This window comes from Hyla sarda, chromosome 9 (assembly GCF_029499605.1).
Source record: "Hyla sarda isolate aHylSar1 chromosome 9, aHylSar1.hap1, whole genome shotgun sequence".
Classification (NCBI taxonomy): domain Eukaryota; kingdom Metazoa; phylum Chordata; class Amphibia; order Anura; family Hylidae; genus Hyla; species Hyla sarda.
In genome coordinates this window covers 133775220-133799177 of record NC_079197.1, presented here as the reverse complement: position 1 = coordinate 133799177, position 23958 = coordinate 133775220, and the positions used below count along the sequence as shown (strand labels likewise).

At 41.9% G+C, this 23958-nt stretch overlaps 1 protein-coding gene across 8 annotated transcripts in view; it reads right to left on the bottom strand.

Moving 5' to 3' along the window:
* LOC130291507 (interleukin-13 receptor subunit alpha-2-like) overlaps positions 1-23753 on the bottom strand; it is a 138509-nt gene extending 114756 nt beyond the window's left edge. For 3 of the 8 annotated variants that reach the window (XM_056540282.1, XM_056540283.1, XM_056540288.1), the window contains exons 1-2: positions 22784-22988; positions 18436-18536 (exon numbers count right to left, since the gene is read on the bottom strand). The gene's annotated coding sequence lies outside the window, so the exon portion shown is untranslated. Of the gene's footprint in view, positions 1-18435; positions 18537-22783; positions 22999-23642 lie in introns of those variants that run through there. The other 5 variants (XM_056540281.1, XM_056540284.1, XM_056540289.1 and 2 more) reach the window with 5 other exon arrangements.
* Between the last annotated feature and the right edge of the window lie 205 nt (positions 23754-23958).

Here is a 23958-nt window from a genome sequence, read left to right as displayed (position 1 = left end):
GCCTCACTCAAGATAGGTACAGGGTAACCCCTCTCTTCTAGTCTGTCCCACAATTGTTTAGCCTGTATTTTGAATGTTTCCGAAGTAGTGTTTATCCGTTTCAATCGGATGAATTGTCCGAATGGAAGTGATTTTTTAACGTGTTGGGAGTAAAAATTGTCATATCTTAACAGGGAGTTTGTAGCCGTTATTTTTCTAAATCCCTTTACCTCTAAGTAATTATTTCTAGCTACAAGTTTGGGATCTAAAAATTCTATGCTGTTATCGCCCACCACACTAGTAAAGTGCATATTATGATTGTTGTCGTTCATGTAGGCGACGAACTGGTGGAACTGGTCGTTACTACCCGACCAGACCACCAGCACGTTGTCAACATATCTGACATAAAGTGCTAGGTACTTCAGGAAAGGGTTATTGGAAGAAAAAACCTTATCTTCCTTGAGGAAACCCCAAAAAATATTTGCCAAAGTAGGTGCCACGGGGGTCCCCATCGCGGTCCCAGATCGCTGGTTAAACCAGCAATTATTTAACTGGAAAGCATTATGGGATAATACAAACTGCAACATCTCACAAATGTAATTAATAAAGACAGAGTTATGTTCCTCCGTTTGGTCTAGTGGACGTCGGACAACCTCCACATGATACAAACTAAAAATATACAATTAGGGTTACAGAATATAACTATATATGATTTTATTACATGCAAATCCACCTTCATCGCTTATGCACTGGTCTGTACATGTGATCTGTACTACATTGGGAAGACCATAAGACCAGTGCATAAAAGAATTAGTGAACACCTCCGCTCACTCATCACAGGAAAAGGTTTTCCTAAGGTTATAGAGCATATGAAAAATAAACATTATAAACAGAATTGAGGACTTAAAATTCCTAGGATTAAAAACAGTTGCACCTTTAAAATATGGTGGAGATAGACACAAATTATTTTACAAAAAGAAACCGAAATGATTATACTCACAGATGCCACAGGACCGCTAGGTTTAAACTTACGAGAGGATCTTAATGTGTTCCCATAATGTAGGTACAAGTTGTTAGCATATGGTCTATGTTCACACCTAGCGTTATTATAATTGTTGTCCGCATCATATGTTATAAGGCTCTGTTAGAGTAGATTAGAAAGTACTGATGCCAGTCTCCCCACATTGTACATAAGATTTTTGTTTTTAACCCTGTAATGTCTATTTTTCGATTTGATTTTATTTTATAGGTCATTACCTGCTTTGTGTATTTAAGGGGGGAGGGGTTAATTGAAGTCAGAGGTCACGTGTAAGCGCTCTGTGTAGCGCGAAACCGGTCGACTTACCTGGCGTTCTTGTTGCGTGTACCAGCAATCCCGAATAACATTTCTTGCTGTTCTGTGAGTGCCGTCTGCGACTTCTTCATTTATCTAAGAGTGAAGACTATCTCGATCTTCAATTTATCGGCCAAGGTACTGTCTGGGGATCACATTTCAGTATTGTCACGGGGACTTTCATTTTCTGAAACATATCTAATTGAGACCAATATATGGAGGGTGGAATTTGACCACTAACTCATAGACTACCAATAGGCAGCCCAAAAAAAAACCTTTCTTCCCATATATCAAAAAAGTGTGAAATTAAAAGTGCAATCTTTAATATTTTAGGTTCGCACTTAACAATGGTGTTTTAAAATATGGAGCACCCTATCGTCCTACTTTTATATATACGTATATAAATTGACCATCCGGTCTAATGGATTGAATACACACTGGAGCGAAGACGAGGTGCCTGCAGAACACCAGCATTCATCGCTATGTAGGACTAGGGAACTCAAAGTTAAAAACTTAACATGGCCCCCCTCGACATGTTTCACTGCCTCAGCAGCGTTATCAAGAGGTAAGCGGGCAATGAGTTAAAAAATGCCATGCAGGGGGTTTTAATACCTCCCCTCATGATGTCACAGGATGTCAGGGCTCACACATTAATAATTCTCCACCAATACCCATCCTAGGTTGAGGATTGGCACTCCAATCGGCCAATCCATGTCTCTACACTAAATCAGCCAATCTCCTGTCTAAGTTCCTCACGCCCAATCACAGGTAAGTATCCCTGACTGGCATGTATATCGGCTAATCCTTGTGAGATCGGATGCCGATGACGTGCTGCGCTAAGTTCTCATGCGCGAAGTAATAGAACAGAGGAGCCGGAGTCCGCCTCATCTGCGTGTGCTCCGTTCTCCGAAGGCATTGGCAAGCTTCCGGTTGCGCACCTCAACCTGCGCCAAAACTTAGAAATCTTTCGGATGCGCCAGGAGAGATGCGCGAAAACATAAACAGTTTATGGAAGACTCATATCAATTAAATGGTAAGAACTTTGTATGTAAAGGAATGTGTATTTTTATAAAGTAATAATACAGGCTCAATTGTATTGGGCTATATTATGATACATTGTTGTGCCTAATAAAAAAAGAGAAGAAAAAACACCAATTGTGGTCTCATTCTTATATTCTACTGAAAACATTTATAAGAATAGACAATGGGGGCAAATATTATTTATTTGTTTAAAGAGTGAAAAACACTTCTCCCTATATCATCTATACGGATGAATATAAATTCATACCGATGAAATTCTAATTACCCAAACTTGAAAGGGATGAGGAGGGGGAGGAATAAGGGTGGAGGAAAACAAAACGGGGGGGGGGGGGGGGCACCATCACTTTATTTCAGGAGTTTGTCACGACACTTAATCACAATGACATAGGTATGCACTTCACTCACGAAATACATGAAAACACTCTAAATTTTTTGGATTTAAAAATTTCCCTGGACTCGAGTGGCAGTATCCATACAAGGATATTCAGGAAACCGACTTCCACCAATAGTTTCCTACAATGGAGGAGTCATCACCCTGCAGCCCTAAAGAGAGGCATTCCAGTCGGGCAATATCTGTGGGCGAAACGGAATTGCTCGTCAAATGAAGCTTTCTTGGCAGAGAGCAAATTGCTGTATCAGAGATTCATTTCCCGAGGATATCCAAAGAAGGTCCTACATAGGGCTTTTGCTAGAGCCAGGGACACACCGAGAAATTAATTACTTACCTCCAATAAAAGATCTGAGACAGCATCAGGACAAAAAACTGAGATGCATAGGGACCTTTGATCAGAGCAACCGCCGGGTAATGGACGTCTTGCGGAAATATTGGCCTATTTTGTTGGCAGATTCTGATCTAAGAGAAGTACTTACCGACTATCCATCAATCACATATAGACGAGGGAGGAATATTAGAGAACATCTAGTCAAGAGCCATTTTTCCGACCCTGTGGGGGGAATGTGGCTGAGGTCAACTATTATTGGTTCATATCCATGTGGCAATTGTTCTTTCTGCCAGATAGTTCCCAAAACAAAGGATTTCATTAAATGGGCACTGTCATGAAAACAAAAAATTGATATGTTGCAGTACTTAAGTACTACAACATATCTCTAATATAGTTTAATTAAAAAAAAGGGATTTTAAAACAGTTTAAAATCACTTTTAAATTCGGCCACTAGGGGTCGACCTCCTAGTGGCCGAATGCATTCTGCAGTGACGTCACTACAGAATTTCGACTCATTTCAGCCGGGCAAATGAGTCGAAATTCATTCACTGCGCGCTGGCTTCCTGTCTGTCAATCAAACAGGCAGGAAGCCAGCGCAGTAAAGTCCAGGAGCAGCCGCCCTGGTCGCACCATGCACGCAGTCTGTACCTCAGCCCAGTTGGAGTCTGCACTCTCTCTGCAGACTCCGGTAACTGAATTGGATTCCCCGTTTCTCCGCAGCTTGCCGCGCAGCGCAGAGTTCGCGGTCCCGGCTTCTTCTCCCCATCTGAGCGACCGGAGGTGAGGGGAGGGGGGTGGGGGCAGGAGGTTGGTATGAATGGGTGCCTCCAGTTGTTTCCCCACTACAACTGCCAGCATGCCCTGTAAGCTAATAGATGTCAGGGCATGCTGGGAGTTGTAGTTGTGAAACAGCTGGAGGCACCCTGTTAGAACTAAGGGCGGAAGTCGCCTCCAGCAGGCATCAGTGACGTGGTGCCTGCTGGGGAAGTCTGCCTGGTAGTGAGCACACTACCAGGCAGACAAAATGGCAATTATTAGTCAATAAATATAAAAATAAAGGCAAGGAGGGGGTTAGGGATAGAAGGGCAATAGGCAGGGACAGAAAAAAAAAGAGGGTTGATGGGAGCTACCCTTTAACCCTATTGATGGACGGAGATATGTGATAAGGGAATTCATCAATTGTCAAACCACTGGTATTGTCTACATTGCACAATGTGGATGCCCCTTGATTTACGTAGGAAAAACTATCCAGCAGTTTAGAAGAAGGATTTCCCAACATATAAGTACGATAAGGACTAGAGCGGATACACCCCTAGCCAGACATTTTTGGTCTCATCATGGGGGCGATTGGTCCTGTTTGAGATTCTTTGGCTTGGCCAGACCACGCTTGGGACCAAGACGTGGTAATCTGGATAAGAAGCTTCTACAGGAAGAAGCTAAGTGGATTCACAGACTGAAATCTATGTCTCCTTCAGGCTTGAATGAAGGATTTACCTTCAGCCCATTTATTTAATTAACCTGCCTTAAAAATGTTTTTCATATATTTTTGATAATTTGAAATTATGGTACTTTTCGTACCAACTACGTCAGGGTCGCATTTAAGCCTTATATGGGTGTCACAGAGAATAAGGGCAGCTCAGGACACACAATTTTACTTGTCAATCCCTACTCCTCTCCTAGCTTCCATGGGCAGTGTGATAACTCCTTATTACAATCAATAATCCAGTCCTATTGTGTTTCTAATATCTCTCTCCCCCCCCTCGTTTCCCTCCCACCCCCCTCCCCCTCCTTCCTTACCTCCCCCTCCCCCCCCCCCCCGTTTTGTTTTCCTCCACCCTTATTCCTCCCCCTCCTCGTCCCTTTCAAGTTTGGGTAATAAGAATTTCATCGGTATGAATTTATATTCATCCGTATAGATGATATAGGGAGAAGTGTCCCTATCCTTTGTTTTGGGAACTATCTGGCAGAAAGAACAATTGCCACATGGATATGAACCAATAATAGTTGACCTCAGCCACATTCCCCCCACAGGGTCGGAAAAATGGCTCTTGACTAGATGTTTTCTAATATTCCTCCCTCGTCTATATGTGATTGATGGATAGTCGGTAAGTACTTCTCTTAGATCAGAATCTGCCAACAAAATAGGCCAATATTTCCGCAAGACGTCCATTACCCGGCGGTTGCTCTGATCAAAGGTCCCTATGCATCTCACAGTTTTTTGTCCTGATGCTGTCTCAGATCTTTTATTGGAGGTAAGTAATTCATTTCTCGGTGTGTCCCTGGCTCTAGCAAAAGCCCTATGTAGGACCTTCTTTGGATATCCTCGGGAAATGAATCTCTGATACAGCAATTTGCTCTCTGCCAAGAAAACTTCATTTGACGAGCAATTCCGTTTCGCCCACAGATATTGCCCGACTGGAATGCCTCTCTTTAGGGCTGCAGGGTGATGACTCCTCCATTGTAGGAAACTATTGGTGGAAGTCGGTTTCCTGAATATCCTTGTATGGATACTGCCACTCGAGTCCAGGGAAATTTTTAAATCCAAAAAATTTAGAGTGTTTTCATGTATTTCGTGAGTGAAGTGCATACCTATGTCATTGTGATTAAGTGTCGTGACAAACTCCTGAAATAAAGTGATGGTGCCCCCCCCCCCCCCCCCCGTTTTGTTTTCCTCCACCCTTATTCCTCCCCCTCCTCATCCCTTTCAAGTTTGGGTAATTAGAATTTCATCGGTATGAATTTATATTCATCCGTATAGATGATATAGGGAGAAGTGTTTTTCACTCTTTAAACAAATAAATAATATTTGCCCCCATTGTCTATTCTTATAAATGTTTTCAGTAGAATATAAGAATGAGACCACAATTGGTGTTTTTTCTTCTCTTTTTTTATTAGGCACAACAATGTATCATAATATAGCCCAATACAATTGAGCCTGTATTATTACTTTATAAAAATACACATTCCTTTACATACAAAGTTCTTACCATTTAATTGATATGAGTCTTCCCTAAACTGTTTATGTTTTCGCGCATCTCTCCTGGCGCATCCGAAAGATTTCTAAGTTTTGGCGCAGGTTGAGGTGCGCAACCGGAAGCTTGCCAATGCCTTCGGAGAACGGAGCACACGCAGATGAGGCGGACTCCGGCTCCTCTGTTCTATTACTTCGCGCATGAGAACTTAGCGCAGCACGTCATCGGCATCCGATCTCACAAGGATTAGCCGATATACATGCCAGTCAGGGATACTTACCTGTGATTGGGCGTGAGGAACTTAGACAGGAGATTGGCTGATTTAGTGTAGAGACATGGATTGGCCGATTGGAGTGCCAATCCTCAACCTAGGATGGGTATTGGTGGAGAATTATTAATGTGTGAGCTCTGACATCCTGTGACATCATGAGGGGAGGTATTAAAACCCCCTGCATGGCGTTTTTTAACTTAGTGCCCACTTACCTCTTGATAACGCTGCTGAGGCAGTGAAACATGTCGAGGGGGGCCATGTTAAGTTTTTAACTTTGAGTTCCCTTGTCCTACATAGCGATGAATGCTGGTGTTCTGCAGGCACCTCGTCTTTGCTCCAGTGTGTATTCAATCCATTAGACCGGATGGTCAATTTATATACGTATATACAAAAGTAGGACGATAGGGTGCTCCATATTTTAAAACACCATTGTTAAGTGCAAACCTAATATAATAAAGATTGCACTTTTAATTTCACACTTTTTTGATATATGGGAAGAAAGTTTTTTTTGGGCTGCCTATTGATAGTCTGAGTTAGTAGACTTTCATTTTCTCCCACCAGAAATTTTGATTTATTTGCTATTCTTATGGACATTAACAAATTTGTCTGGGACATTGTTATTCAGAGACACTTTTTTGATATTTCTACCTCTGTGAACCTGACTGCAGCCAGTGAAGTTAATAGTAATATGAATGTTAATCCAAATGTTTAAAATATAAATATTTCATCTTCTTCTCATCAATCACTTGGTTTTGCTTTTACTGATCTGTGTTTTTCTTCCAAGCTTCAGAGCATGAGAAACGAGATTTCTCATGACCAACATATATCATGCTTTGAGACTCGGAACCCCACCTTTTATCCTGTTATGTCACATACTCCCACCCTGGATATTTTTCAGGAATCGGTGGAGCGTGAATTGTTGGCATTGTCTAGACAAACATGTCATACACATTACAATTTATCTAAATCAGAACGCAATGCTTTACAGGAATTACGTGATATGGGGGATTTAACCATCATACAGGCTGACAAGGGGTGGGCGGTTGTCTTTCTAGACAAAGGTCAGAATCTCATGCTCAATTTATCGGTTTTGTCTGATACCGATACATACAGACCCCTGTCTGCAAATCCAACGGCTATTTATCGTCCAGTACTCAGCAATTTAGTTCTATATGGTATTCCACACGGCTTCCTTACCCAGAAGGAGGCCGATTTTATATTGGTATCCCATCCTACCACGGCCATATTCCATTCGTTACCCAAAATACATAAATCCCCCCCCCCCCCAGTGCGACCTATTGTCGCTGGTATCGGGTCCTTAAACGAGAATATGTCAGCATGGGTGGATGGTTTACTTTAATCCCTCATTTCCACCACTCCTGGATATATCCAGGAAACTGAACATTTGTTATATTGTGTTGATAACATCAAGTGGTGTGAAGGTTATTCCTGGGTAACAGCTGATGTTACATCACTGTACTCATTGATCCCCCATGTTAAGGCTCTGGTTGCCCTTGAATGGTTTCTCTATACATACTCATCCTACCCCTGTGATCTGCAGGACTACAGGGAGCACTTCTACTCTGCAAGTTCAAGGCATAGAACGGGCTATATTTTCACAAAGGGGGGGGGGTTACCTCAAACAGAAATTATTGTCGCGAGAAGTCTTTTGGATCATGACCCTTGCTACTTGGATCCCCAGGGGCCTGAATAAAAGACAGGAAATTTTACTCCATTATTAGTTACATATATAATTAACTATTTTTGATCCATCTTTCTGCTACCTTCTCTTGCTGACATTAGTCTATTATCCTGATGTCCATTTGTTCCTTTCTTCATTATTACTCTTCATCATTTTTTGAGTTTATGGTTGGCATGTTCTATAATATTTCATTCTGCATTGGATATTCAAGTTATTTGCCCAACCATTTATTTCATGATGTTATGATATGTCTATCTCTCTTTTGTATTTATGCAGTGACACTTTCTATGCTGTGGTATGTTAGGGGTTAAATGTTCCGGCACAGAGATGTTCACTTAAGTTGTTATATGACTAAGGGTGGTACATGCCTGAAACGCGTCATCATCCTGTTCACCTACATGTGTTGCTGATTTTAGTCTCAATGAATGGGACATTGATCATTTCCACGCTGGCATTCTCTCTCTGTCTCAGACAATGATCTACTATGGAATGGTAAATATGTTTGATGTAAAGTAACTTTGGATTGTTCTCAATTTTCTGCAGAACCCTCTTTTCTCAGCATGAGGCCATGATCAGCATGTCTACATTGTGCCCCAGCCTATGTAACATTAGTAGAATTTGGGCGATCCATCATTTTCTTGCTTTTCCTGCCTCCTGAGACAAAATACGTTTTTTAGTAAACAATTATGTCACATTCTTGGAAATTCCATTTCAGATCCTCGACGTCTTAAATGACTAGAATTGTGACTAACCACTCAACAAACTTTTTGGGATAGACTGTTGAATGTTCATAGAGGAGAGGTCAGATTGACCTGGAAATGTCTTGTATGGAATAAAGAGTTTATTTTGTTCTTCAGCGTAGTGATTTATTTTGTTCTTCGACGTAGTGATTTATTTTGTTCTGGCTTTGTCAATTGAACAGCTGTGGAGAGGTGGTGCGACGTGCATAGTTACTTCCTGAGGAAGGGCTTGCGGTCAGGACGATACCTCAGTTATCTTGTGTGTTTAGGAACATTGGGGGAGATTTATCAAAACCTGTGTAGGGGAAGAGTGACACAGTAGCAACCAGATTGCTTCTATCATAAAAAAAAAAAAAGAACTCTTAAAAATGAAAAAAGCGATCTGATTCATTGCTAATAGCATAGAAGCTTGCTATGGGCAATTGCAATCTACCTCCAATTGTGCCTCCAATTGCCTGATACACAACATAGCTAAACAGCCAATCACATGACAGCAACTCAATGCATTTAGGCATGTAGATGTGGTCAAGACAATTTGCTAGTTCTAACAGAGTATCAGAAAGGGTAAGAAATGGGATAAAAAGGACTTTGAGCATGGCATGGTTGTTGGTGCCAGATGGGCTGGTCTGTGTATTTCAGAAACTGCCGATCTACTCGGATTTTTACATACAACCATGTCTAAGGTTTACAGATAATGGTATGAAAAAGAGAAAATATCCAGCAAGAGGCAGTAGTGTGGACAAAAATGCCTTGATGATGTCAGCGGCGAAAGGGCAGACTGGTTCGAGATGACAGAAAGGCATCAGTAACTCAAATAACCACTTGTTACAACCAAGGTGTAACGGGTCACGGCAGGTGGTGGATCGTCTGGGCCTGTGTGGATGACGACGTGAGCCGTGCCAGGGAGCCGAGTCTAAGGTGCCACTGGTTTTCACCAGAGCCCACTGCAAAGCTGGATGGTCTTGCTGCGGCACCCAGGTCGCTACCCCTGGCACGACTCGTCCACACAGGTTGCTGAGATGTGGCGAGGCACACAAGGAAACTGGCAAGACGTGGTCAAGGTAGCAGAAGGTCAGGGCAGGCGGCACAGGTGCAGGATAAGGTAACAGAACAAGGATCAGGAACACGGATATCAGGAACACAGAAACACAGTATGCTTTCTCTAGGGCACAAAGGCAACAAAGATCTGGCAGGGATACAAGGGAGGAGCAAGTGCTTATAACAAGAGTACAGGTGAATACACTTAATTAAATGAGTACTGGCCCTTAAAATGTAAGAGCTCCGCCGCATGCACGCCCTAGGAGGCAGGGGCACATGCGCCAGGGCTGCAGGAACAGAAAGATCAGGAATGTGAGTGATGGGATGGGATTTACATATGGGGGGCGCGTCCCGCGATCTGAATCCCAGCCCCGCCAGCAGCGGGGACATGACAAGAGTGCTCAGGGCCAGCGTGTCTGGCCGAAGCGCAGATGTTACAGTACCCCCCCCCCTTTGGTCTCCCCCTCTTCTTTGGCATGCAAAAAGTTCCCCACTACAGGAGACCAAGGGGTTTCTGGAATGGGCAAAAGCTGTAAGGGATTTGCAGGTTTCTGTCGTGGAGACCTCAGTTTTTATAGGTGTCCAACTGGCAAAGAAGAATGTCCCCAATTCAAGATTTTACGTCTGACTTTAACAGGCACAGAATATATCACATGAGGAACATTATGCCTTGGCGTGGAGTCCAATCCTGCAAAATCGGAGGATCTGGAAAGAACTTTGGCTCTGAAGCTTTTATTAGCAGGCCTAAGAGGAGGCATGAGACAGTGATCTTGGCAAAATTTTCCCCAACAAGTGATTTCACCAGATTTCCAGTCAAGTTGTGGAGAATGACATTGAAGCCAAGGAAGACCAGGAAGAAGCTCTGAAGTACAATGTGGTAGCTCATAAAACTACATTTTTCCTAATGTAAATCCCCCACTGGCATGACGATTTGCACCTTACAGTTTAGATTTTGTCCATTAACAGAAGAAATGTAGAAGGGCTTGACAAGACATGTCACTGGAAGACGGTGTTTATGGACCTGGGAGGCACCAATGAAGTTGCCAGTGAAACCACTGTCCAAAAAAGCAGAAGCGATGAAAGAAGTCTAGGCAGAAGTAAACACTTGAACCGGGGTGGTCAAGCGAGGACAGGTAATATTCACAATAAGGGATGCCACTTCTACTTGTCCAAGATGAGAGCATTTTCCCAGATGCGGAGGGCATACAGAACAGTCTTTGAGAAAGTGCTCCATACTGGCACAATATAGGCACAAATTCTCATTGCATCGACGGGATCTTTCATGCTGCTTTAAGCGGAAACGTTCCACTTCCATAGCCTCTTTTGGAACACAGGTGCCAGACAAGGTAATCACCGTGTTCGGGCAGGTTCTTTTTCCAAAAGAAGTTCTTCCTGCCTCTTGGCAAATGGATAAGTTCGTTCCGGTTAGTCGGAGAATCCCATGCAGTGAGAGCATCCTTGAAAGTCCTTTTTGACCCCTTAAGGACCAGAGGTTTTTCTGTTTTTGCATTTTCGTTTTTTCCTCCTTACCTTTAAAAAATCATAACTCTTTAAATTTTTCACCTAAAAATCCATATGATTGCTTATTTTTGCGCCACCAATTCTACTTTGTAATAACGTCAGTCATTTTAACCAAAAATCTACGGCGAAACGGAAAAAAAAATCATTGTGAGACAACATTGAAAAAACGCCATTTTGTAACTTTTGGGGGCTTCCGTTTCTACACAGTACATTTTTCGGTAAAAATGACACCTTCTCTTTATTCTGTAGGTTCATACGGTTAAAATGATACCCTATTTATGTAGGTTTGATTTTGTCGGACTTCTGGAAAAAATCAATACTACATGAAGGAAAATGTATACGTTTAAAATTGTCATCTTCTGACCCCTATAACTTTTTTATTTTTCCGCATATGGGGCAGTATGAGGGCTAATTTTTTGCGCCATGATCTGAAGTTTTTATCGGTGCCATTTTTGCATTGATAGGACTTATTGATCTTTTTATTTATTTTTTCATGATATAAAAAGTGACCAAAAATGCACCATTTTGGACTTTGGAATTTTTTTGCTCGTACGCCATTGACCGTGCGGTTTAATTAACAATATATTTTTATAGCTCAGACATTTCGGCATGCGGCAATACCACATATGTTTATTTTTATTTACACAGTTTTTTTTTACGGGAAAAGGGGGGTGATTCAAACTTATTAGGGAAGGGGTTAAATGACCTTTATTCACTTTTTTTTCCACCTTTTTATGCAGTGTTATAGCTCCCATAGGGACCTATAACACTGCACACACTGATCTTTTACATTGATCAGTGGTTTCTCATAAGAAACCACTGATCAATGATTCTGCTGCTTGACTGCTCATGCCTGGATCTAAAGCACTGAGCAGTCATTCGGCGATCGGACAGCGAGGAGGCAGGTAGGGATCCTCCGGCTATCATGTAATCTGTTCGGGATGCCGCGATTTTGCCACGGCGATCCCGAACAGCTCCCTGAGCTAACCGGCATGGTTTCACTTTCATTTTAGACGCGGCGTTCAACTTTGAATGCCGCGTCTAAAGGGTTAATAGTGAGCGGCACCGCGATCAATGCCGCACGCTATTAGCCACAGGGCCCCCCGTTATAGAACGGGAGCAGACTCAGGACGTACAGGTACGCTCTGGGTCCTTAACAGGTTAAAGGTAGCATACAAGGCCTCGTTGTTCCAAGCAAGTTCAGAGGCAAGTGTGCGGAACTGAACCGAGTAGTCGCCAATGGAGTAGTTCCCTTTGCAGAGGTTCAGAAGAGCCATCTCGGCAGAGGATGTCTCACGCGGGTTCTTCAAATACATTGCGAAATTCTGCTAGGATGGCCGACAGGTTCAAGGAGACTGGATCTCTACGATCCCAGAGAGGTGTAGCCCAGGCTAAAGCTTTTCCAGAAAGTAGGCTGACCACAAATGCCACTTTAGCACGCTCCATCAGAAACAGATCCACCATGAGTTCTGAGTGGATAGAACACTGTGTAACAAAGCCTCTACACAGCTTGGGATCTCCGTCATACTTAGAAGGCAAGTACAAATGAAGCTTGATCCCATCCCGTCACTCACATCCCAGACACAGGAGGTGGCTGCTTCTGTTGCTGTTGCTGTTGTTGCTGCTGAGCGGCAAGAAGCTGTTGCACCATGGCTGAGAGTTGATTCAGTTGTTGCACCTGACGGGCTAACTGCTGCGACTGTTGAGCCACGACGGTGGAAAGATCCGAGACATCTGGCAAAGGCACACCAGCGGGATCCATGGCTGGATCTTACTGTAACGGGTCATGGCAGGTGGTGGATCCTCTGGGCCTGTGTGGATGATGACGTCAGCTGTGCCAGGGAGCGGAGTCTAAGGTGCCACTGGTTTTCACCAGAGCCGCAAAGTGGGATGGTTTTGCTGTGGCACCCAGGTCGCTACCCCTGGCATGACTCGTCCACACAGGTTGTCGGGATGTGGCGAGGCACAAAAGGAAACTGGCAAGACGTGGTCAAGGTAGCAGAAGGTCAGGTCAGGTGGCACAGGTTCAGGGTCAGGTAACGGAACAAGGATCAGGAACACGGATATCAGGAACACAGAAACACAGTATGCTTTCTCTAGGGCACAAAGTTCTGGCAGGGATACAAGGGAAGAGCAAGTACTTATAACAAGAGCACAGGTGAATACACTTAATTAAATGAGTACTGGCCCTTTAAATGTAAGAGCTCCAGCACACGTGCCGGGGCTGCGGGAACAGAAAGACCAGGGAGGTGAGTGACGGGCTGGGAATCGCATGCGGGCGCGTCCCACTATGCGAATCCCAGCCCCGCCGTCAGCGGGAACATGACAAGAGAGCACTCACGGCCGTGTCTGGCCAGAGCGCAGATGTTACACAAGGTAGGCAGAATACTATCTTTGAATGCATAACATGTCGAACCTTGACGCAAATGGGCTACAGCAGCAGGAGACCAGGCCGGTTGTCACTCTTGTCAGCTTAGGATCGGAAACTGAGGCTAATATTGGTAAAGGCTCACCAAAATTGGAAGACTATAAAACCATAAAAACATGAACCCATACTGCCTTGTATCAGTGTGTCAGGCTGGTGGTGGTGTAATTGTATAGGGGACATTTATTTGGCAGACTTTGGGCCCCTTAGTACTAACTGAGCATCATTTAAATGCGACAGTCTACCTGAGTATTGCTGCTGACCATGTCCATCCCTTTATGACCACAGTGGACCCATTTTCTGATGGCTACTTCCAGCAGGATACAATGTTACAAAACTCACATCATCTCAAGCTGGCTTCTTGAACATGACAATGAGGTCACTGTACTCCAATGGCCTCCACAGTCACCAGATCTCAATCCAATAGAGAACCTTTGGGATATGGTGGAACAGGAGATTCACATATGTATCTGCAAATCTGCAGTAACTGTGTGATGCCATAATGTCCAGCACCTTGTAGAAAGTATGCCACGAAGAATGCCACAAAGAATGAAGGCAAAAGGGGATCAGACCCAGTACTAGCTGTACCTAATAAAGTAGCCAATTATTGTATATTATACTTGTGAAAAATTCTCTATACCATGACAAGCTTTATATATATATATATTTTTTTACCGGGCATGTACATAGGGAGTAGATCTTTTTCTGGCCATTATATAACTTGTATTTGGCATTTTTCACTGTACATTTTATAGGCTTATTCCCAATATACCTATGTCTGTATGGGGTATGTTCAGATACTGTGATTTCCTCACATAGATTACTTTACTGCCTATGATATTGGCCCTGGTGTAAGTCTATGAAGGGGAAATCTAGATATTGTGAATGGTGACAAGTGCAATATACCCGTACTCACTGGTGGCCATTTACTAATGTGATACCGTCTCTTTTTTTCTTGGGTTTTGTGCCCAAATTGTATCCCGTGTTCCGCACCTGATTTTGCTAGAAAAAATGTAATAAAGTCAACCAACTCTACATTTTACTCAGAAAAGCTATAATGGGTTGGCTACTGGAGAAAATGGGGTGTGTCCGAAAAAGGGGCGTGCCACAACAATTTAGAAACATTCCACATAAAATGTGGTGAATTTGAACTCTGGAAAACCCGACAGCTCAGAACAATTGTAAAAAAGCAAAATGTTGGGAAAAGCGCCAAAATAGTAAATACCATGGAAAAATTTCTGTTGGGAAAAAAACTACAAAGAAAGCTGCATTTCTCTCATGCAGGGCCAATGTGTTATTTGTGGTTTGTTGCGTAAACATGTTGATCGCATGTGAATAGTTACTTGAATTGACAAATGTTTAACTCTTCCTATAATTGTCAGTAGAATTGTGTTTTATACTTTATTCATGTACTACTATTGCAAATGGTTATTTCAGGAAGAAAAAATATATCATTTTAATTTGACATAAAAAATGCAACAAATATTTAATTTAATTAACAGACAAAATATTAAAAAGAATCACCGCTAGGAGAAAATAGGATAGAGTCACTGAGGTACGAAAGCTGGAAAACAGGTGTATACTAATGCATCTATGGCGCACATTTATCATTGTCTTTAGACTGTTTTTTGTGTCTAAAAAAGGGGCAAAAAAGGCACAAGCAGGGTTTTTTGCGCCTTTTTTGCCCCTTTTTGTTTACACATTTCTGCAGATTTTGAGTTGCAATCCACTGATTTTGGCAATAGACATGATATGGAAGGGATTTATCATTGCGCCTTTTTGTAAAAAGGAGCAAAAAAAAGGCGCAAAGCCACTGAAAAGTCTCTAAAACTCACCAGCCCAGACATGCTGTAGCTTTTTGGTGTATGTGTAGACAGAAATTTCAGAAAATGTGACCTGCATAAAATTTATCAAAGCTCTTTGACCATTTAATAAATTTGGTTCTCCTACACATTATTAGCACACAAAAAAAGGTGTAAAAAATGCTTCACTTGCACTGCAATGATAAATGTGGGCCAGTGGGCCCAAATATACACACTAATTGGATACGACATATGAATAATCCAGGGGAAAAAAAAAACTTAAGACAACATTGGGATACTGTTCACAAATGGTAGTGACATATAACAAAAGTGCATGTGTAATCATGTTATATAATAGATATCCCCATGGATATACCCAATAATGTGCTTAATGCAATAAAAAGTGCATAGAGTGCATACAGCGTAAACACAAGCCGGACCTCAGAGCCCCACTACATCTTACACGTTTCACAAACTTATGTCACATGAAAATTGATATATATATTTTTGTAAGTAGTTGTCCTATAGTGTGTGGTTTCTCTGTAGGCATAGTGTTGCACTGGACAGTCTTTTAGGTATTGCTTCTTCTTTTGGTCATATTGTAATGTTTTCAAGGGGTATTCCAGGATTTTTTTTTTATCTGACTATGCTACAGCGGCTGTAAAGTTAGTGTAGTTCATAATATAGTGTCTGTACCTGTGTGTGATGGTTTTCTCACAATTCTTATGTGATTTTCACTCCAATATTTATTTTTATCAGCATACAAAATTACTGTTGTCTCAGATTTTTCCCAGCTTGCAATGCGGCCGAGACCTGACTCACTAGTCAGCTGATGACAGGGAGCCTGTCTGCTTCAATGGATGGAGTGATCGCTTGGTGGGAGAGAGAACAATCTGCAACTAATGCAACAGCTGTAGGCACCCTGATTGAAAACCACAGGTCTTTTGTTTCAATGGGTGGGGTGGCTGATGTGTGGAAGGGAGGAAAATGGCATTGTGGGATTTGTAGTAAAAAAAAAACATAAGTCAAACAGGAAATACAAGTTCCCAAAAAGCTAGCCACAGTATTATGGTAATCTCACAACATAGCCATTTAGCCCCAAGAAAAGCACAGATCCTTCCTAAGCATGTTCATTACTGTCTGCCAGGTACGTACTAAAATCACCTTATGGTGGATAACCCCTTTAACCCAATTTTCCAGACACATACATAGAGTTTAGTTATAGCTACTTCCTAACTAGTACTTAGTCTAAAGAATAAAAAAAGAAGAGTAAGTTATTGACAGCAAACAAGCAGGAGGAGCCTATGAGGAGCTAATTAACAGCCCCTACCCAGGGTCCCTTGGGATCAAATCCGGTTCCTGCATGGATATTCTACAAATATCCCATGTACCCCTTTACCATGGTCAGAGGGACATCCTTCCTCTTGGGTCTTTGAGAGGAAGAGCAACATCACAGTTGTCAAAGACGTCTTAAAAGTCTAATACCTTAGTGAACCTCCGGTCAGGTTCAGACTACTTTTGCTACCGGGGTGTCACCTCTAAGACTTTAACATCCCAGGAACTAGCTGAGACCATTCACTGTCTCTGGGAGGGTTTATTCTTTACTACCTGCACCAACTGTTGCTGTTTCATCCATGTTGGAACTGTAAGTCATAAATTGTGACTCCATGTATTTACTTTGCTGAAGTTAAGTTACCCAGTGCACTACATCATTTGTGCCCCGTTCCTTCTGGTCCCAGTGTTCCAATGACCACTGCACCCGCGTAACATCTAGGGTACCCCAAAATACTAATGGCCTGGAACTCACAGGCATCATCACTTGTTTGTGATGGGAGGTGTGGTCCAAGGTCAGAGGTCCTGACTACAGCTACCGTGATCCATTTGTGCTAGTGTGCAGAACTACAAGTCTCAGCTGGCTCTGGGCATAACATCTGCACTCTCCCGTTGGCACACTGCACATGCTCTGCACAAAGAGGAAACATATCTTGTCATTATTTAAACAACAAGCTACAAAAACAAGTAATTGGATCTGTTCTACATAAAGGGATTATGAAAGAAAGTCATTTGGTTCAATCCAAAATAATGCAATAAATCGATTTTTTACACTTCAGACAACGTTTCACAATAAAGGAGAACATTATCACTAATCCTGGTCTTTATCTGTGAATGTAGAAAAGATTTAACAAACCGTAAAAACATCTTGAAGTCATGTCTCATCCTAATGTAGTTTAATTGTATGAAGATAAAAATATTTCTCAAGAATTTGTCCATATTTTCACAACTGCAGAAATAGTGGTGTAAAAATGTTATCCCGTTTCATCTCCCATATTATTATGTATTTGTCATAATAAATAGTCTCCAAAGGTGTGGCTATGCAGCAGTGTACGGGTAGGTGGATAGTATTACTCTAGTAAATCCTTTCCAATCTACTATCTACCCATCTGCAGCATAGCCACGCCCCCTGGAGATCATGTGACTTATGGGTGAAATTTATCAAAACCTGTCATCACAAATTTTGGGGCCCCTTACACGGCTTGTAGTCTGCCCCCCCCCCCTTTCCTCACTGTGGCACACAATAGATTTTATCTCAGTATCGGGATTAGAAAAATAAAATAGTATCGCCACTCCATATTAATTCTGCAGTGACTAAATAATACCACCATACTGTAAGGAAATAAAAGTCACTTTACACAGACCAGTATCACTATACCACAATACAAAGGACATATAATTCTGCCACACCATGACCACTACCATTACCACTGACTAAAACTGCTATATTGTTATTGAATAAAAACCACTATACAAAAGATCAATAACCCCTATATAGAAGTAGATTTGAGCTGTACACAGGGGCTGCAGACCATAAAAGTCATTATAGTTACATACTCACAGGGGCGTCTTCTCTTATCGGTGTCGTTCACTTTTCTCTTTCTTCTCCATCTGTCATCATGAAGATTTCTCCCGATCACAACTCGTCTTCACAGAATCTGCCAGACAAACATTTTAGACTTCTCGCTACAGCAAAGTTCTCACCTCTATACAAACTCCCTATATGTATTACACTGCCCCAGATAGTAGTCCCTTCTGTGCCCCTGTATAGTATTAGGCCCCAACATTCTCCTCCTACATTATAATGCCCCCCGTACATTATAATGCCCCTGTACATTACTCTGATACATTATAATGCCCCCTCACATTGCCCCCATATAATATAATGCCCCAGTACATTGCCCCATACAATATAAGCCATTGAAATGGTATCATTTACCTAAAGTGCATAAGTCACTGAGCCGACCCCCTGGGAGACCTATTGTGGCGGGGATCGGCTCAGTGACAGAGCATTTATCTCAGTACATAGATTGGCTCCTTAACCCTCTATCCCATCCTATATTAATGATACTAGACATCTGTTACAAATGGTTAAATAGATGCCTTGGGAGGAAGGATACACATTATGCTCTATAGATGTAGTCAGCCTGTACACCCACATCCCACACGATGCGGGTGTACAGGCAGTGAGGGAGTTTTTGCAACAGACAGACAGGCCTACATCATTTGTTGATTTTGTATGTGGAAGTCTACAATTCATACTCTCAAATAGCACATTAAAATTTGCCGACAAATGGTACAGGCAGGAGACGGGGACCCTATTGGGAACCCAGTTCTCCTGCACTTATGCTAATTTGTTTTTGGCGATGTTTGAAAACAAATATGTGTATACTTCTCGTAATCCCTCTCTGCAGTATATTAAAACTTACGATAGCTATGTGGATGACCTCCTAGTGATATGGTCAGGGTCCAAACTACAATTCACAGAATTTGTTGCCTAATTTAATACTAATATTGTAAACATGGCATTTACTCTTGTATATGGAGGAGATACATTAGAATTCCTGGACATCAGATTAAAAAAGCAGTGATAACAGTATTATTTCAGAGGGGTATAGAAAAGAAATTGCAAGAAACACCCTACGTCATTATGTAGGACAGGATCTCTTACAGAATAAACCTAGGCTTAGTCAAGAAAAACATTTTACATTCATTTTTTAGAATTCTCCTATGAATAGGATAATAGCGTCGATTAGACGAAACTGGTACATATTAGAGGTAGATCAGGACTTAAAAAATGTAGCTTGTAGAAAACCCCTAATTACATATAAAAGAAATAGAACAATAGGTGATGCACTTAAAAGCACAGAAAAAACAGAACAGAATAATATAAACATGTGGCTAGGAGACCTTATACCAAAAGGAAATTTAATTTCTGTAATTTTAACATGGCAACTAAACATCTGAGGATAGGATTGATTCACCACGCTGTGAACGAACTAATAACATGCCGCTCGAAAAACATAGTATATGCTCTTTTCTGTCCATGTGGTTTCTATTACGTGGGGAAGACGGGACGACAACTATTTGTACGGATAAGGGAGCATTTTTACTCCATATGTACAGGTTATCCCACGTAAGAGAGACGCATGCGAATAACCCTGAGGTCTTGCGTTTTGCGTGACTTGAAAAAGTAGAAGCAAAAGCAGGAGAATGCACGGATAAAAAAAAAAAAAAAAACTCCTTCAAAGTAAGTTGCACTGGATGATTAGATCCAATGCAACAGGGTTTAAGGTTAAAGGGATACTCCGGTGGAAAACTTTTTTTTTTTAAATCAGCTGGTGCCAGAAAGTTAAACAGATTTGTAAATTACTTCTTTTAAAAAATCTTAATCCTTCAAGTATTTATTAGCTGCTGAATACTACAGAGGAAATCATTTTCTTTTTGGAACACAGAGCTCTCTGCTGAATCACAAGCACAGTGTTCTCTGCTGACACCTCTGTCCATTTTAAGAACTGTCCAGAGTAGGAGATAATCCCCATAGCAAACATTTTGCTGCTCTGGACAGTTCTTAAAATGGACATAGGTGTCAGCAGAGAGCACTGCACTTGTGATGTCAGCAGAGAGCTCTGTGTTCCAAAAAGAAAAGAATTTCCTTTGTAGTATTCAGCAGCTAAGTACTTGAAGGATTAAGATTTTTTTTAATAGAAGTCATTTACAAATCTGTTTAACTTTCTGGCACCAGTTGATTTATAAAAAAAAAAGTATTCCACCGGAGAACCCCTTTAAATGAGAGGACAGACATAGCAGTGTGCTTTTCAGACAAATTCTTCTTCTGACGTTGAACATCACGTGTGGGGAGTGTAGCCGGAAGTGAATGATCACCTGTAGATCTTACCTGTATATATATGATGCACTGATTCATATAAGGTTGTATGGCCAGAGGAAGCACCTGACAGTGCGAAACGGAGCTTGTTGCCTATCTGTACCCCCCCCCCCGGTATCTGTCCCTCTCCCCAGAATGATTAGCGAGTATTCCGGATAATAAAAAAATCTGAAGACAAGAGATGGTGAGTGGCTGGCTTTAATTTTCCTTCGATTTGTGTATGCCATACAATATAATGCCCGTGTACATTGCCCCCATATATAATAACGCCTCCTCACATTGACCCCATAAATAATAATGCCTCCTTACACTACCCCCCTAGATTATAATGTCCCCTCACATGGCCCCCATATATAATCATGCCCTCTCACATTGACCCCATTTAAGTAATGCCCCCTCACATTGCCCCCATATATAGTAATTCCCCATCACATGACCCCCATATATAGTAATGCTCCCTCACATGACCCTCATATATAGTAATGCCCCATCACATGACCCCCATATATAGTAATGCTCCCTCACATGACCCCCATATATAGTAACATAGTAACATAGTTCATAAGGTTGAAAAACGACCAGAGTCCATCAAGTTCAACCTATGTCCCTAATGAGTCCCTACTGAGTTGAGTTGATCCAGAGATCACCATGACCACCTCCTCAGGGAGAGAATTCCACAGTCTCACCGCTCTTACAGTAAAAAACCCCCGTCTGTGCTGGTGTAGAAACCTCCTTTCCTCTAGACGTAGAGGATGCCCCCTTGTTATAGATACAGTCCTGGGTATAAATAGATCATGGAGAGATCTCTGTACTGCCCCCTGATATATTTATACATAGTTATTAGGTCGCCCCTAAGCCTTCTTTTTTCTAAACTAAATAACCCTAATTCTGATAATCTTTCTGGGTACTGTAGTCCTCCCATTCCACGTATTGCTCTGGTTGCCCGTCTTTGAACCCTCTCCAGCTCCACTATATCTTTCTTGTACACTGGTGCCCAGTACTGTACACAGTATTCTATGTGTGGTCTGACCAGTACTGTACACAGTATTCCATGTGTGGTCTGACCAGTACTGGACACAGTATTCTATGTGTGATCTGACCAGTACTGTACACAGTATTCTATGTGTGGTCTGACTAGTACTGAACACAGTATTCTATGTGTGGTCTGACTAGTACTGAACACAGTATTCTATGTGTGGTCTGACTAGTACTGAACACAGTATTCTATGTGTGGTCTGACTAGTACTGAACACAGTATTCTATGTGTGGTCTGACCAGTACTGTACACAGTATTCTATGTGTGGTCTGACTAGTGATTTGTACAGCGGTAGAATTATTTCCTTGTCGTGGGCATCTATGCCCCTATTGATGCACCCCATGATTCTATTAGCCTTGGCAGCAGCTGCCTGACACTGGTCACTACAGCTAAATTTACTGTTAACTAAGACTCCCAAGACCTTTTCCCTTATTTTAATAACCCTAATCTGCCATATCATATTAGGTAGGCTGCTTTCACACATGTGTATAGCTTATATAAGTCTTGGTCTGACCACAGATATACTCACCTGATACTGTAGCATTATAGATCACTGTGATGCTTTCGGTTTAGGTCCCTAGGCCAACAATCAAGGACAGGACTTTCATGTCTAATACATATACAAACCAGCAGCTGCCAAGGTTTAGAGGGAACAGCTCTTGCAGTGGTTTGGTGGGCTTAAAAATGAATGTCCCTTTGCTGAAAAAGAGCCCCAAAGAGTCCTTTGAGAAAGTCGGGTGACGAAACGTACGTTGGGACGGTGCAGACAGGTACTTAACATGGGTAAGTGAGGGTTTTCAATCATTTCTATCATGTTTTTTGCATATATTGGCGTTCATATGATGTAGCGGGCAGTACTAGACCAGATTAGGGGAGGGTCATTTTGACCCCAAGCCACGCCACATGGCACCTTATATGGAGCCTCTTACCACCTACTTCCCCTGACTTAATACATTTGAACTTAGTGTGATTTATCCTTCTACCTGTCTCACCCACGTGTAGTGGTTGAATCTGTGTTTCATCTCATTTTTATCGCTTTGAATAATACTGCTTTGTCCTCACTTTATATAGTCCATTGTGACTTTTTAAATTGAAGTTGTAATAATAAAATATGCTTATGATTCAGTAGCAACTGCTCAATGTCTCGTTCTTCTTGGTGTTATGGAGCTATACTGATTTAATTGCCATGGACCCCCAGCACATAATATACACAATGGGGGAGATTTATCAAAACCTGTCCAGAGGAAAAGTTGCTGAGTTGCCCATAGCAACCAATCAGATCGCTTCTTTCATTTTTCAGAGGCCTTTTCAAAAATGAAAGAAGCAATCTGATTGGTTGCTATGGGCAACTTAGCAACTTTTCCTCTGGACAGGTTTTGATAAATCTCCCTCAATATGTTGATTACAACACAACAAATAAATATTGGGTGCTGTATTTTCCTAATTAATCTAAAGAAATAGCGGCACCAGCATGCCTTATATAGCACAAAATGGGGGACAACAAGGTCATGGGGCGGGATTACATGATGTCACTTCCAAAATGTAACATGAAAAAAAGAGACAATGGGGGAGATTTATCAAAACCTGTGCAGAGGGAAAGTTGACCAGTTGCCCATAGCAACCAATCAGATTGCTTTCATTTTCAAAAATGAAAGAAGCGAGCTGATTGGTTGCTATGGGCAACTGGTCAACTTTTCCTCTGCACAGGTTTTGATAAATCTCCCCCAATATGAACAGAATAAACATTTCTATCATATAATCACATAGAGATAACATGCAGGGGAAAACACATATATGTTCAGTATAAAATATATTCATATCAGTGGTTAGTACAATACATACTGTTGCCGCATCCCGGTAGCAGTAACTGAAAGTGAGGCTGCACAGTGACACCGCATGTGTTTGTAAACAGATACACCATGTGTCAGCCGCACGGGAGATCTCCATAATAGCGATGTGCTGGAGTTCTCCAGTGGAGCCCGTAACCACAGACACATTGCTATGCATGTGGTCACATGACTCAAGGTAACCAATCACTCCAGAAAGTTAAACAGATTTGTAAATTACTTCTGTTAAAAAATCTTAATCCTTTCAATAATTATCAACTGCTGAAGTTGAGTTGTTGTTTTCTGTCTGGCAACAGTGCTCTCTGCTGACA